This window comes from Lissotriton vulgaris, chromosome 1_2 (genome assembly GCF_964263255.1).
Source record: "Lissotriton vulgaris chromosome 1_2, aLisVul1.2, whole genome shotgun sequence".
Classification (NCBI taxonomy): domain Eukaryota; kingdom Metazoa; phylum Chordata; class Amphibia; order Caudata; family Salamandridae; genus Lissotriton; species Lissotriton vulgaris.
This window is the reverse complement of record NC_141686.1, coordinates 228,971,870-228,986,392: the sequence shown is the minus strand read 5'-3', so window position 1 is coordinate 228,986,392 and position 14,523 is coordinate 228,971,870. Positions and strand designations below refer to the sequence as shown.

Sequence of the window (14,523 nt, the reverse complement as noted above, 5' to 3'; positions counted from 1 at the left end):
ACACATCTGTCTCACATATTATGTGCCATTTGACTAAACTTAAGTCGTACGTAGATTTACCAATGGTATCATGTAGTCTGAGACGGTGAATATCATTTCACCAATTCAATATTCAAAATATAGCCATGGTTATAGTATCAAATGAACTTTATAAAGCTGATCAACAGCTAATAGCTCATTATTTCATTTCAGAACATCTCTGCACCTCATTATAGCAGATTGGCTCTGTGGCGCAATGGATAGCGCATTGGACTTCTAGGTGAATGTAAAAAAGATATTCAAAGGTTGTGGGTTCGAATCCCACCAGAGTCAGTTTTATCCCTGTTATCCTGTTATCCCAAGTACCAACTCATTATTATATTCTCTGTATTTAGTACTAATACCGGCAACCATCTTAACCCCTTGCGTGCTGATGACGAAACCGTTCCGTCATGACTCCGCCCGCGCAAGGCGGAGTCAGCACAGGCGGAAAATACGCCCCGCACGCAAGGGGTTAAAAAACGTAGTGATAGTTGGGACACTTCCTAATGTTGATAATGTCATTTTGTGGGGTGCTGCCTCAGAGCCTGGATAGCTCAGTCGGTAGAGCATCAGACTTTTAATCTGAGGGCCCAGGGTTCAAGTCCCTGTTCAGGCGGCTTGGTTAAAGAAAATGTATATCAATTGCATACTCTTTTCAGGATCCAATGAATGGGAATTCCAATTACAGATGGTTCAAAAAAGTCTTGATCGAGTCCTTACATACCCATCTGTGCTCTACTTTCTTTGACAAGGGTTAAGAAGACTTACCCAAACTGTATCATGTAGTTTGACATGTTGATTATCTTTTATCCAATTCAATGTTCAAAATGTAAGCTAGTGTCGGATTAATTTGATAAAGTTGGTCAACAACTTATAGGTCATCTTTTTATTTGTGAATCTCTGATCACCTTGTTGAATCAGGTCGGATCTCTGGTGCAATGGATTGCGGCTTGGAGTCCTAGGCGAATGTAGCAAAAGCATTCAAACGCTAAGGGTTCGAACACCAACTGGGTCAATTTTATCCCTCCTCTATTTTATAACTAATTGAAACAGTAACCAGCAATCCTGCTTCTCCATCACCAGAAACATTTACCAAAATGGCAGTGAAAGAAAGTCTACTTAAACAGAGACTGTTTGCTTTGAAAATGTTGCATAGTCTATGCCCAAGAGGAAATTCCCAATGATACTGCTGAAAATGTAATTTAGGAGTTAGTAATAGTATTTGGCCCTTTATTAATTTCACAGTGTCATTTTAAACACGTGATTTCTATGTCATCCGAAAATGAGATAGTACAAATTTCCGGAGTTATAATGGATTACGTGTGCTGCTGAAATTTCAAATGCTTAAAATATCAATTCATTATTAAACTCTAGAATATTGATTGCTAATATATGTAATTATATAAATATACAAAGTGTAGGTCAGTGTACGTCCACATTTGTTTAGCTGATTTTAAGGTAGAGTATAGCAGAGCCTGGATAGCTCAGTCGGTAGAGCATCAGACTTTTAATCTGAGGGTCCAGGGTTCAAGTCCCTGTTCAGGCGGTTGTTTCCTTTAAAGAAAAAGTACTCTAATTGTATGCTCTTTTTGTGGACCCCTGCATGACGAATAAGATATTCCATTACTAAAATTGCAAAAACGTCTTTCATGGAGTTGTGAAATACACATCTGTCTCACATATTATGTGCCATTTGACTAAACTTAAGTCGTACGTAGATTTACCAATGGTATCATGTAGTCTGAGACGGTGAATATCATTTCACCAATTCAATATTCAAAATATAGCCATGGTTATAGTATCAAATGAACTTTATAAAGCTGATCAACAGCTAATAGCTCATTATTTCATTTCAGAACATCTCTGCACCTCATTATAGCAGATTGGCTCTGTGGCGCAATGGATAGCGCATTGGACTTCTAGGTGAATGTAAAATAGATATTCAAAGGTTGTGGGTTCGAATCCCACCAGAGTCAGTTTTATCCCTGTTATCCTGTTATCCCAAGTACCAACTCATTATTATATTCTCTGTATTTAGTACTAATACCGGCAACCATCTTAACCCCTTGCGTGCTGATGACGAAACCGTTCCGTCATGACTCCGCCCGCGCAAGGCGGAGTCAGCACAGGCGGAAAATACGCCCCGCACGCAAGGGGTTAAAAAACGTAGTGATAGTTGGGACACTTCCTAATGTTGATAATGTCATTTTGTGGGGTGCTGCCTCAGAGCCTGGATAGCTCAGTCGGTAGAGCATCAGACTTTTAATCTGAGGGCCCAGGGTTCAAGTCCCTGTTCAGGCGGCTTGGTTAAAGAAAATGTATATCAATTGCATACTCTTTTCAGGATCCAATGAATGGGAATTCCAATTACAGATGGTTCAAAAAAGTCTTGATCGAGTCCTTACATACCCATCTGTGCTCTACTTTCTTTGACAAGGGTTAAGAAGACTTACCCAAACTGTATCATGTAGTTTGACATGTTGATTATCTTTTATCCAATTCAATGTTCAAAATGTAAGCTAGTGTCGGATTAATTTGATAAAGTTGGTCAACAACTTATAGGTCATCTTTTTATTTGTGAATCTCTGATCACCTTGTTGAATCAGGTCGGATCTCTGGTGCAATGGATTGCGGCTTGGAGTCCTAGGCGAATGTAGCAAAAGCATTCAAACGCTAAGGGTTCGAACACCAACTGGGTCAATTTTATCCCTCCTCTATTTTATAACTAATTGAAACAGTAACCAGCAATCCTGCTTCTCCATCACCAGAAACATTTACCAAAATGGCAGTGAAAGAAAGTCTACTTAAACAGAGACTGTTTGCTTTGAAAATGTTGCATAGTCTATGCCCAAGAGGAAATTCCCAATGATACTGCTGAAAATGTAATTTAGGAGTTAGTAATAGTATTTGGCCCTTTATTAATTTCACAGTGTCATTTTAAACACGTGATTTCTATGTCATCCGAAAATGAGATAGTACAAATTTCCGGAGTTATAATGGATTACGTGTGCTGCTGAAATTTCAAATGCTTAAAATATCAATTCATTATTAAACTCTAGAATATTGATTGCTAATATATGTAATTATATAAATATACAAAGTGTAGGTCAGTGTACGTCCACATTTGTTTAGCTGATTTTAAGGTAGAGTATAGCAGAGCCTGGATAGCTCAGTCGGTAGAGCATCAGACTTTTAATCTGAGGGTCCAGGGTTCAAGTCCCTGTTCAGGTGGTTGTTTCCTTTAAAGAAAAAGTACTCTAATTGTATGCTCTTTTTGTGGACCCCTGCATGACGAATAAGATATTCCATTACTAAAATTGCAAAAACGTCTTTCATGGAGTTGTGAAATACACATCTGTCTCACATATTATGTGCCATTTGACTAAACTTAAGTCGTACGTAGATTTACCAATGGTATCATGTAGTCTGAGACGGTGAATATCATTTCACCAATTCAATATTCAAAATATAGCCATGGTTATAGTATCAAATGAACTTTATAAAGCTGATCAACAGCTAATAGCTCATTATTTCATTTCAGAACATCTCTGCACCTCATTATAGCAGATTGGCTCTGTGGCGCAATGGATAGCGCATTGGACTTCTAGGTGAATGTAAAAAAGATATTCAAAGGTTGTGGGTTCGAATCCCACCAGAGTCAGTTTTATCCCTGTTATCCTGTTATCCCAAGTACCAACTCATTATTATATTCTCTGTATTTAGTACTAATACCGGCAACCATCTTAACCCCTTGCGTGCTGATGACGAAACCGTTCCGTCATGACTCCGCCCGCGCAAGGCGGAGTCAGCACAGGCGGAAAATACGCCCCGCACGCAAGGGGTTAAAAAACGTAGTGATAGTTGGGACACTTCCTAATGTTGATAATGTCATTTTGTGGGGTGCTGCCTCAGAGCCTGGATAGCTCAGTCGGTAGAGCATCAGACTTTTAATCTGAGGGCCCAGGGTTCAAGTCCCTGTTCAGGCGGCTTGGTTAAAGAAAATGTATATCAATTGCATACTCTTTTCAGGATCCAATGAATGGGAATTCCAATTACAGATGGTTCAAAAAAGTCTTGATCGAGTCCTTACATACCCATCTGTGCTCTACTTTCTTTGACAAGGGTTAAGAAGACTTACCCAAACTGTATCATGTAGTTTGACATGTTGATTATCTTTTATCCAATTCAATGTTCAAAATGTAAGCTAGTGTCGGATTAATTTGATAAAGTTGGTCAACAACTTATAGGTCATCTTTTTATTTGTGAATCTCTGATCACCTTGTTGAATCAGGTCGGATCTCTGGTGCAATGGATTGCGGCTTGGAGTCCTAGGCGAATGTAGCAAAAGCATTCAAACGCTAAGGGTTCGAACACCAACTGGGTCAATTTTATCCCTCCTCTATTTTATAACTAATTGAAACAGTAACCAGCAATCCTGCTTCTCCATCACCAGAAACATTTACCAAAATGGCAGTGAAAGAAAGTCTACTTAAACAGAGACTGTTTGCTTTGAAAATGTTGCATAGTCTATGCCCAAGAGGAAATTCCCAATGATACTGCTGAAAATGTAATTTAGGAGTTAGTAATAGTATTTGGCCCTTTATTAATTTCACAGTGTCATTTTAAACACGTGATTTCTATGTCATCCGAAAATGAGATAGTACAAATTTCCGGAGTTATAATGGATTACGTGTGCTGCTGAAATTTCAAATGCTTAAAATATCAATTCATTATTAAACTCTAGAATATTGATTGCTAATATATGTAATTATATAAATATACAAAGTGTAGGTCAGTGTACGTCCACATTTGTTTAGCTGATTTTAAGGTAGAGTATAGCAGAGCCTGGATAGCTCAGTCGGTAGAGCATCAGACTTTTAATCTGAGGGTCCAGGGTTCAAGTCCCTGTTCAGGCGGTTGTTTCCTTTAAAGAAAAAGTACTCTAATTGTATGCTCTTTTTGTGGACCCCTGCATGACGAATAAGATATTCCATTACTAAAATTGCAAAAACGTCTTTCATGGAGTTGTGAAATACACATCTGTCTCACATATTATGTGCCATTTGACTAAACTTAAGTCGTACGTAGATTTACCAATGGTATCATGTAGTCTGAGACGGTGAATATCATTTCACCAATTCAATATTCAAAATATAGCCATGGTTATAGTATCAAATGAACTTTATAAAGCTGATCAACAGCTAATAGCTCATTATTTCATTTCAGAACATCTCTGCACCTCATTATAGCAGATTGGCTCTGTGGCGCAATGGATAGCGCATTGGACTTCTAGGTGAATGTAAAAAAGATATTCAAAGGTTGTGGGTTCGAATCCCACCAGAGTCAGTTTTATCCCTGTTATCCTGTTATCCCAAGTACCAATTCATTATTGTATTCTCTGTATTTAGTACTAATACCGGCAACCATCTTAACCCCTTGCGTGCTGATAACAGAACGGTTCCGTCATCAGCTACGGGTGAGCTGTGCTGATGACGAAACCGTTCCGTCATGACTCCGCCCGCGCAAGGCGTAGTCAGCACAGGCGGAAAATACGCCCCGCACTCAAGGGGTTAAAAAACGTAGTGATAGTTGGGACACTTCCTAATGTTGATAATGTCATTTTGTGGGGTGCTGCCTCAGAGCCTGGATAGCTCAGTCGGTAGAGCATCAGACTTTTAATCTGAGGGCCCAGGGTTCAAGTCCCTGTTCAGGCGGCTTGGTTAAAGAAAATGTATATCAATTGCATACTCTTTTCAGGATCCAATGAATGGGAATTCCAATTACAGATGGTTCAAAAAAGTCTTGATCGAGTCCTTACATACCCATCTGTGCTCTACTTTCTTTGACAAGGGTTAAGAAGACTTACCCAAACTGTATCATGTAGTTTGACATGTTGATTATCTTTTATCCAATTCAATGTTCAAAATGTAAGCTAGTGTCGGATTAATTTGATAAAGTTGGTCAACAACTTATAGGTCATCTTTTTATTTGTGAATCTCTGATCACCTTGTTGAATCAGGTCGGATCTCTGGTGCAATGGATTGCGGCTTGGAGTCCTAGGCGAATGTAGCAAAAGCATTCAAACGCTAAGGGTTCGAACACCAACTGGGTCAATTTTATCCCTCCTCTATTTTATAACTAATTGAAACAGTAACCAGCAATCCTGCTTCTCCATCACCAGAAACATTTACCAAAATGGCAGTGAAAGAAAGTCTACTTAAACAGAGACTGTTTGCTTTGAAAATGTTGCATAGTCTATGCCCAAGAGGAAATTCCCAATGATACTGCTGAAAATGTAATTTAGGAGTTAGTAATAGTATTTGGCCCTTTATTAATTTCACAGTGTCATTTTAAACACGTGATTTCTATGTCATCCGAAAATGAGATAGTACAAATTTCCGGAGTTATAATGGATTACGTGTGCTGCTGAAATTTCAAATGCTTAAAATATCAATTCATTATTAAACTCTAGAATATTGATTGCTAATATATGTAATTATATAAATATACAAAGTGTAGGTCAGTGTACGTCCACATTTGTTTAGCTGATTTTAAGGTAGAGTATAGCAGAGCCTGGATAGCTCAGTCGGTAGAGCATCAGACTTTTAATCTGAGGGTCCAGGGTTCAAGTCCCTGTTCAGGTGGTTGTTTCCTTTAAAGAAAAAGTACTCTAATTGTATGCTCTTTTTGTGGACCCCTGCATGACGAATAAGATATTCCATTACTAAAATTGCAAAAACGTCTTTCATGGAGTTGTGAAATACACATCTGTCTCACATATTATGTGCCATTTGACTAAACTTAAGTCGTACGTAGATTTACCAATGGTATCATGTAGTCTGAGACGGTGAATATCATTTCACCAATTCAATATTCAAAATATAGCCATGGTTATAGTATCAAATGAACTTTATAAAGCTGATCAACAGCTAATAGCTCATTATTTCATTTCAGAACATCTCTGCACCTCATTATAGCAGATTGGCTCTGTGGCGCAATGGATAGCGCATTGGACTTCTAGGTGAATGTAAAAAAGATATTCAAAGGTTGTGGGTTCGAATCCCACCAGAGTCAGTTTTATCCCTGTTATCCTGTTATCCCAAGTACCAACTCATTATTATATTCTCTGTATTTAGTACTAATACCGGCAACCATCTTAACCCCTTGCGTGCTGATGACGAAACCGTTCCGTCATGACTCCGCCCGCGCAAGGCGGAGTCAGCACAGGCGGAAAATACGCCCCGCACGCAAGGGGTTAAAAAACGTAGTGATAGTTGGGACACTTCCTAATGTTGATAATGTCATTTTGTGGGGTGCTGCCTCAGAGCCTGGATAGCTCAGTCGGTAGAGCATCAGACTTTTAATCTGAGGGCCCAGGGTTCAAGTCCCTGTTCAGGCGGCTTGGTTAAAGAAAATGTATATCAATTGCATACTCTTTTCAGGATCCAATGAATGGGAATTCCAATTACAGATGGTTCAAAAAAGTCTTGATCGAGTCCTTACATACCCATCTGTGCTCTACTTTCTTTGACAAGGGTTAAGAAGACTTACCCAAACTGTATCATGTAGTTTGACATGTTGATTATCTTTTATCCAATTCAATGTTCAAAATGTAAGCTAGTGTCGGATTAATTTGATAAAGTTGGTCAACAACTTATAGGTCATCTTTTTATTTGTGAATCTCTGATCACCTTGTTGAATCAGGTCGGATCTCTGGTGCAATGGATTGCGGCTTGGAGTCCTAGGCGAATGTAGCAAAAGCATTCAAACGCTAAGGGTTCGAACACCAACTGGGTCAATTTTATCCCTCCTCTATTTTATAACTAATTGAAACAGTAACCAGCAATCCTGCTTCTCCATCACCAGAAACATTTACCAAAATGGCAGTGAAAGAAAGTCTACTTAAACAGAGACTGTTTGCTTTGAAAATGTTGCATAGTCTATGCCCAAGAGGAAATTCCCAATGATACTGCTGAAAATGTAATTTAGGAGTTAGTAATAGTATTTGGCCCTTTATTAATTTCACAGTGTCATTTTAAACACGTGATTTCTATGTCATCCGAAAATGAGATAGTACAAATTTCCGGAGTTATAATGGATTACGTGTGCTGCTGAAATTTCAAATGCTTAAAATATCAATTCATTATTAAACTCTAGAATATTGATTGCTAATATATGTAATTATATAAATATACAAAGTGTAGGTCAGTGTACGTCCACATTTGTTTAGCTGATTTTAAGGTAGAGTATAGCAGAGCCTGGATAGCTCAGTCCGTAGAGCATCAGACTTTTAATCTGAGGGTCCAGGGTTCAAGTCCCTGTTCAGGTGGTTGTTTCCTTTAAAGAAAAAGTACTCTAATTGTATGCTCTTTTTGTGGACCCCTGCATGACGAATAAGATATTCCATTACTAAAATTGCAAAAACGTCTTTCATGGAGTTGTGAAATACACATCTGTCTCACATATTATGTGCCATTTGACTAAACTTAAGTCGTACGTAGATTTACCAATGGTATCATGTAGTCTGAGACGGTGAATATCATTTCACCAATTCAATATTCAAAATATAGCCATGGTTATAGTATCAAATGAACTTTATAAAGCTGATCAACAGCTAATAGCTCATTATTTCATTTCAGAACATCTCTGCACCTCATTATAGCAGATTGGCTCTGTGGCGCAATGGATAGCGCATTGGACTTCTAGGTGAATGTAAAATAGATATTCAAAGGTTGTGGGTTCGAATCCCACCAGAGTCAGTTTTATCCCTGTTATCCTGTTATCCCAAGTACCAACTCATTATTATATTCTCTGTATTTAGTACTAATACCGGCAACCATCTTAACCCCTTGCGTGCTGATGACGAAACCGTTCCGTCATGACTCCGCCCGCGCAAGGCGGAGTCAGCACAGGCGGAAAATACGCCCCGCACGCAAGGGGTTAAAAAACGTAGTGATAGTTGGGACACTTCCTAATGTTGATAATGTCATTTTGTGGGGTGCTGCCTCAGAGCCTGGATAGCTCAGTCGGTAGAGCATCAGACTTTTAATCTGAGGGCCCAGGGTTCAAGTCCCTGTTCAGGCGGCTTGGTTAAAGAAAATGTATATCAATTGCATACTCTTTTCAGGATCCAATGAATGGGAATTCCAATTACAGATGGTTCAAAAAAGTCTTGATCGAGTCCTTACATACCCATCTGTGCTCTACTTTCTTTGACAAGGGTTAAGAAGACTTACCCAAACTGTATCATGTAGTTTGACATGTTGATTATCTTTTATCCAATTCAATGTTCAAAATGTAAGCTAGTGTCAGATTAATTTGATAAAGTTGGTCAACAACTTATAGGTCATCTTTTTATTTGTGAATCTCTGATCACCTTGTTGAATCAGGTCGGATCTCTGGTGCAATGGATTGCGGCTTGGAGTCCTAGGCGAATGTAGCAAAAGCATTCAAACGCTAAGGGTTCGAACACCAACTGGGTCAATTTTATCCCTCCTCTATTTTATAACTAATTGAAACAGTAACCAGCAATCCTGCTTCTCCATCACCAGAAACATTTACCAAAATGGCAGTGAAAGAAAGTCTACTTAAACAGAGACTGTTTGCTTTGAAAATGTTGCATAGTCTATGCCCAAGAGGAAATTCCCAATGATACTGCTGAAAATGTAATTTAGGAGTTAGTAATAGTATTTGGCCCTTTATTAATTTCACTGTGTCATTTTAAACACGTGATTTCTATGTCATCCGAAAATGAGATAGTACAAATTTCCGGAGTTATAATGGATTACGTGTGCTGCTGAAATTTCAAATGCTTATAATATCAATTCAGTATTAAACTCTAGAATATTGATTGCTAATATATGTAATTATATAAATATACAAAGTGTAGGTCAGTGTACGTCCACATTTGTTTAGCTGATTTTAAGGTAGAGTATAGCAGAGCCTGGATAGCTCAGTCGGTAGAGCATCAGACTTTTAATCTGAGGGTCCAGGGTTCAAGTCCCTGTTCAGGCGGTTGTTTCCTTTAAAGAAAAAGTACTCTAATTGTATGCTCTTTTTGTGGACCCCTGCATGACGAATAAGATATTCCATTACTAAAATTGCAAAAACGTCTTTCATGGAGTTGTGAAATACACATCTGTCTCACATATTATGTGCCATTTGACTAAACTTAAGTCGTACGTAGATTTACCAATGGTATCATGTAGTCTGAGACGGTGAATATCATTTCACCAATTCAATATTCAAAATATAGCCATGGTTATAGTATCAAATGAACTTTATAAAGCTGATCAACAGCTAATAGCTCATTATTTCATTTCAGAACATCTCTGCACCTCATTATAGCAGATTGGCTCTGTGGCGCAATGGATAGCGCATTGGACTTCTAGGTGAATGTAAAATAGATATTCAAAGGTTGTGGGTTCGAATCCCACCAGAGTCAGTTTTATCCCTGTTATCCTGTTATCCCAAGTACCAACTCATTATTATATTCTCTGTATTTAGTACTAATACCGGCAACCATCTTAACCCCTTGCGTGCTGATGACGAAACCGTTCCGTCATGACTCCGCCCGCGCAAGGCGGAGTCAGCACAGGCGGAAAATACGCCCCGCACGCAAGGGGTTAAAAAACGTAGTGATAGTTGGGACACTTCCTAATGTTGATAATGTCATTTTGTGGGGTGCTGCCTCAGAGCCTGGATAGCTCAGTCGGTAGAGCATCAGACTTTTAATCTGAGGGCCCAGGGTTCAAGTCCCTGTTCAGGCGGCTTGGTTAAAGAAAATGTATATCAATTGCATACTCTTTTCAGGATCCAATGAATGGGAATTCCAATTACAGATGGTTCAAAAAAGTCTTGATCGAGTCCTTACATACCCATCTGTGCTCTACTTTCTTTGACAAGGGTTAAGAAGACTTACCCAAACTGTATCATGTAGTTTGACATGTTGATTATCTTTTATCCAATTCAATGTTCAAAATGTAAGCTAGTGTCGGATTAATTTGATAAAGTTGGTCAACAACTTATAGGTCATCTTTTTATTTGTGAATCTCTGATCACCTTGTTGAATCAGGTCGGATCTCTGGTGCAATGGATTGCGGCTTGGAGTCCTAGGCGAATGTAGCAAAAGCATTCAAACGCTAAGGGTTCGAACACCAACTGGGTCAATTTTATCCCTCCTCTATTTTATAACTAATTGAAACAGTAACCAGCAATCCTGCTTCTCCATCACCAGAAACATTTACCAAAATGGCAGTGAAAGAAAGTCTACTTAAACAGAGACTGTTTGCTTTGAAAATGTTGCATAGTCTATGCCCAAGAGGAAATTCCCAATGATACTGCTGAAAATGTAATTTAGGAGTTAGTAATAGTATTTGGCCCTTTATTAATTTCACAGTGTCATTTTAAACACGTGATTTCTATGTCATCCGAAAATGAGATAGTACAAATTTCCGGAGTTATAATGGATTACGTGTGCTGCTGAAATTTCAAATGCTTAAAATATCAATTCATTATTAAACTCTAGAATATTGATTGCTAATATATGTAATTATATAAATATACAAAGTGTAGGTCAGTGTACGTCCACATTTGTTTAGCTGATTTTAAGGTAGAGTATAGCAGAGCCTGGATAGCTCAGTCGGTAGAGCATCAGACTTTTAATCTGAGGGTCCAGGGTTCAAGTCCCTGTTCAGGTGGTTGTTTCCTTTAAAGAAAAAGTACTCTAATTGTATGCTCTTTTTGTGGACCCCTGCATGACGAATAAGATATTCCATTACTAAAATTGCAAAAACGTCTTTCATGGAGTTGTGAAATACACATCTGTCTCACATATTATGTGCCATTTGACTAAACTTAAGTCGTACGTAGATTTACCAATGGTATCATGTAGTCTGAGACGGTGAATATCATTTCACCAATTCAATATTCAAAATATAGCCATGGTTATAGTATCAAATGAACTTTATAAAGCTGATCAACAGCTAATAGCTCATTATTTCATTTCAGAACATCTCTGCACCTCATTATAGCAGATTGGCTCTGTGGCGCAATGGATAGCGCATTGGACTTCTAGGTGAATGTAAAAAAGATATTCAAAGGTTGTGGGTTCGAATCCCACCAGAGTCAGTTTTATCCCTGTTATCCTGTTATCCCAAGTACCAATTCATTATTGTATTCTCTGTATTTAGTACTAATACCGGCAACCATCTTAACCCCTTGCGTGCTGATGACAGAACGGTTCCGTCATCAGCTACGGGTGAGCTGTGCTGATGACGAAACCGTTCCGTCATGACTCCGCCCGCGCAAGGCGTAGTCAGCACAGGCGGAAAATACGCCCCGCACTCAAGGGGTTAAAAAACGTAGTGATAGTTGGGACACTTCCTAATGTTGATAATGTCATTTTGTGGGGTGCTGCCTCAGAGCCTGGATAGCTCAGTCGGTAGAGCATCAGACTTTTAATCTGAGGGCCCAGGGTTCAAGTCCCTGTTCAGGCGGCTTGGTTAAAGAAAATGTATATCAATTGCATACTCTTTTCAGGATCCAAAGAATGGGAATTCCAATTACAGATGGTTCAAAAAAGTCTTGATCGAGTCCTTACATACCCATCTGTGCTCTACTTTCTTTGACAAGGGTTAAGAAGACTTACCCAAACTGTATCATGTAGTTTGACATGTTGATTATCTTTTATCCAATTCAATGTTCAAAATGTAAGCTAGTGTCGGATTAATTTGATAAAGTTGGTCAACAACTTATAGGTCATCTTTTTATTTGTGAATCTCTGATCACCTTGTTGAATCAGGTCGGATCTCTGGTGCAATGGATTGCGGCTTGGAGTCCTAGGCGAATGTAGCAAAAGCATTCAAACGCTAAGGGTTCGAACACCAACTGGGTCAATTTTATCCCTCCTCTATTTTATAACTAATTGAAACAGTAACCAGCAATCCTGCTTCTCCATCACCAGAAACATTTACCAAAATGGCAGTGAAAGAAAGTCTACTTAAACAGAGACTGTTTGCTTTGAAAATGTTGCATAGTCTATGCCCAAGAGGAAATTCCCAATGATACTGCTGAAAATGTAATTTAGGAGTTAGTAATAGTATTTGGCCCTTTATTAATTTCACAGTGTCATTTTAAACACGTGATTTCTATGTCATCCGAAAATGAGATAGTACAAATTTCCGGAGTTATAATGGATTACGTGTGCTGCTGAAATTTCAAATGCTTATAATATCAATTCAGTATTAAACTCTAGAATATTGATTGCTAATATATGTAATTATATAAATATACAAAGTGTAGGTCAGTGTACGTCCACATTTGTTTAGCTGATTTAAAGGTAGAGTATAGCAGAGCCTGGATAGCTCAGTCGGTAGAGCATCAGACTTTTAATCTGAGGGTCCAGGGTTCAAGTCCCTGTTCAGGCGGTTGTTTCCTTTAAAGAAAAAGTACTCTAATTGTATGCTCTTTTTGTGGACCCCTGCATGACGAATAAGATATTCCATTACTAAAATTGCAAAAACGTCTTTCATGGAGTTGTGAAATACACATCTGTCTCACATATTATGTGCCATTTGACTAAACTTAAGTCGTACGTAGATTTACCAATGGTATCATGTAGTCTGAGACGGTGAATATCATTTCACCAATTCAATATTCAAAATATAGCCATGGTTATAGTATCAAATGAACTTTATAAAGCTGATCAACAGCTAATAGCTCATTATTTCATTTCAGAACATCTCTGCACCTCATTATAGCAGATTGGCTCTGTGGCGCAATGGATAGCGCATTGGACTTCTAGGTGAATGTAAAATAGATATTCAAAGGTTGTGGGTTCGAATCCCACCAGAGTCAGTTTTATCCCTGTTATCCTGTTATCCCAAGTACCAACTCATTATTATATTCTCTGTATTTAGTACTAATACCGGCAACCATCTTAACCCCTTGCGTGCTGATGACAGAACGTTTCCGTCATCAGCTACGGGTGAGCTGTGCTGATGACGAAACCGTTCCGTCATGACTCCGCCCGCGCAAGGCGGAGTCAGCACAGGCGGAAAACACGCCCCGCACGCAAGGGGTTAAAAAACGTAGTGATAGTTGGGACACTTCCTAATGTTGATAATGTCATTTTGTGGGGTGCTGCCTCAGAGCCTGGATAGCTCAGTCGGTAGAGCATCAGACTTTTAATCTGAGGGCCCAGGGTTCAAGTCCCTGTTCAGGCGGCTTGGTTAAAGAAAATGTATATCAATTGCATACTCTTTTCAGGATCCAATGAATGGGAATTCCAATTACAGATGGTTCAAAAAAGTCTTGATCGAGTCCTTACATACCCATCTGTGCTCTACTTTCTTTGACAAGGGTTAAGAAGACTTACCCAAACTGTATCATGTAGTTTGACATGTTGATTATCTTTTATCCAATTCAATGTTCAAAATGTAAGCTAGTGTCGGATTAATTTGATAAAGTTGGTCAACAACTTATAGGTCATCTTTTTATTTG

General features: G+C 38.7%; 9 non-coding genes across 9 annotated transcripts; all 9 read left to right on the top strand.

Moving 5' to 3' along the window:
• The first annotated feature begins 221 nt into the window (after nt 1–221).
• TRNAR-UCU (transfer RNA arginine (anticodon UCU)) lies at nt 222–312 on the top strand. Its single transcript is given in 2 exon segments — nt 222–258; nt 277–312. It is a non-coding gene; the product is annotated as a tRNA-Arg (tRNA).
• A 1,594-nt stretch (nt 313–1,906) lies between these two features.
• TRNAR-UCU (transfer RNA arginine (anticodon UCU)) lies at nt 1,907–1,997 on the top strand. Its single transcript is given in 2 exon segments — nt 1,907–1,943; nt 1,962–1,997. It is a non-coding gene; the product is annotated as a tRNA-Arg (tRNA).
• Nucleotides 1,998–3,591: 1,594 nt separating this feature from the next.
• On the top strand, nt 3,592–3,682 carry TRNAR-UCU (transfer RNA arginine (anticodon UCU)). Its single transcript is given in 2 exon segments — nt 3,592–3,628; nt 3,647–3,682. It is a non-coding gene; the product is annotated as a tRNA-Arg (tRNA).
• Nucleotides 3,683–5,276: 1,594 nt separating this feature from the next.
• TRNAR-UCU (transfer RNA arginine (anticodon UCU)) lies at nt 5,277–5,367 on the top strand. Its single transcript is given in 2 exon segments — nt 5,277–5,313; nt 5,332–5,367. It is a non-coding gene; the product is annotated as a tRNA-Arg (tRNA).
• A 1,637-nt stretch (nt 5,368–7,004) lies between these two features.
• Nucleotides 7,005–7,095, top strand: TRNAR-UCU (transfer RNA arginine (anticodon UCU)). Its single transcript is given in 2 exon segments — nt 7,005–7,041; nt 7,060–7,095. It is a non-coding gene; the product is annotated as a tRNA-Arg (tRNA).
• Nucleotides 7,096–8,689: 1,594 nt separating this feature from the next.
• Nucleotides 8,690–8,780, top strand: TRNAR-UCU (transfer RNA arginine (anticodon UCU)). The gene is given in 2 exon segments: nt 8,690–8,726; nt 8,745–8,780. It is a non-coding gene; the product is annotated as a tRNA-Arg (tRNA).
• A 1,594-nt stretch (nt 8,781–10,374) lies between these two features.
• On the top strand, nt 10,375–10,465 carry TRNAR-UCU (transfer RNA arginine (anticodon UCU)). The gene is given in 2 exon segments: nt 10,375–10,411; nt 10,430–10,465. It is a non-coding gene; the product is annotated as a tRNA-Arg (tRNA).
• A 1,594-nt stretch (nt 10,466–12,059) lies between these two features.
• On the top strand, nt 12,060–12,150 carry TRNAR-UCU (transfer RNA arginine (anticodon UCU)). Its single transcript is given in 2 exon segments — nt 12,060–12,096; nt 12,115–12,150. It is a non-coding gene; the product is annotated as a tRNA-Arg (tRNA).
• Nucleotides 12,151–13,787: 1,637 nt separating this feature from the next.
• TRNAR-UCU (transfer RNA arginine (anticodon UCU)) lies at nt 13,788–13,878 on the top strand. Its single transcript is given in 2 exon segments — nt 13,788–13,824; nt 13,843–13,878. It is a non-coding gene; the product is annotated as a tRNA-Arg (tRNA).
• Nucleotides 13,879–14,523: the final 645 nt, after the last annotated feature.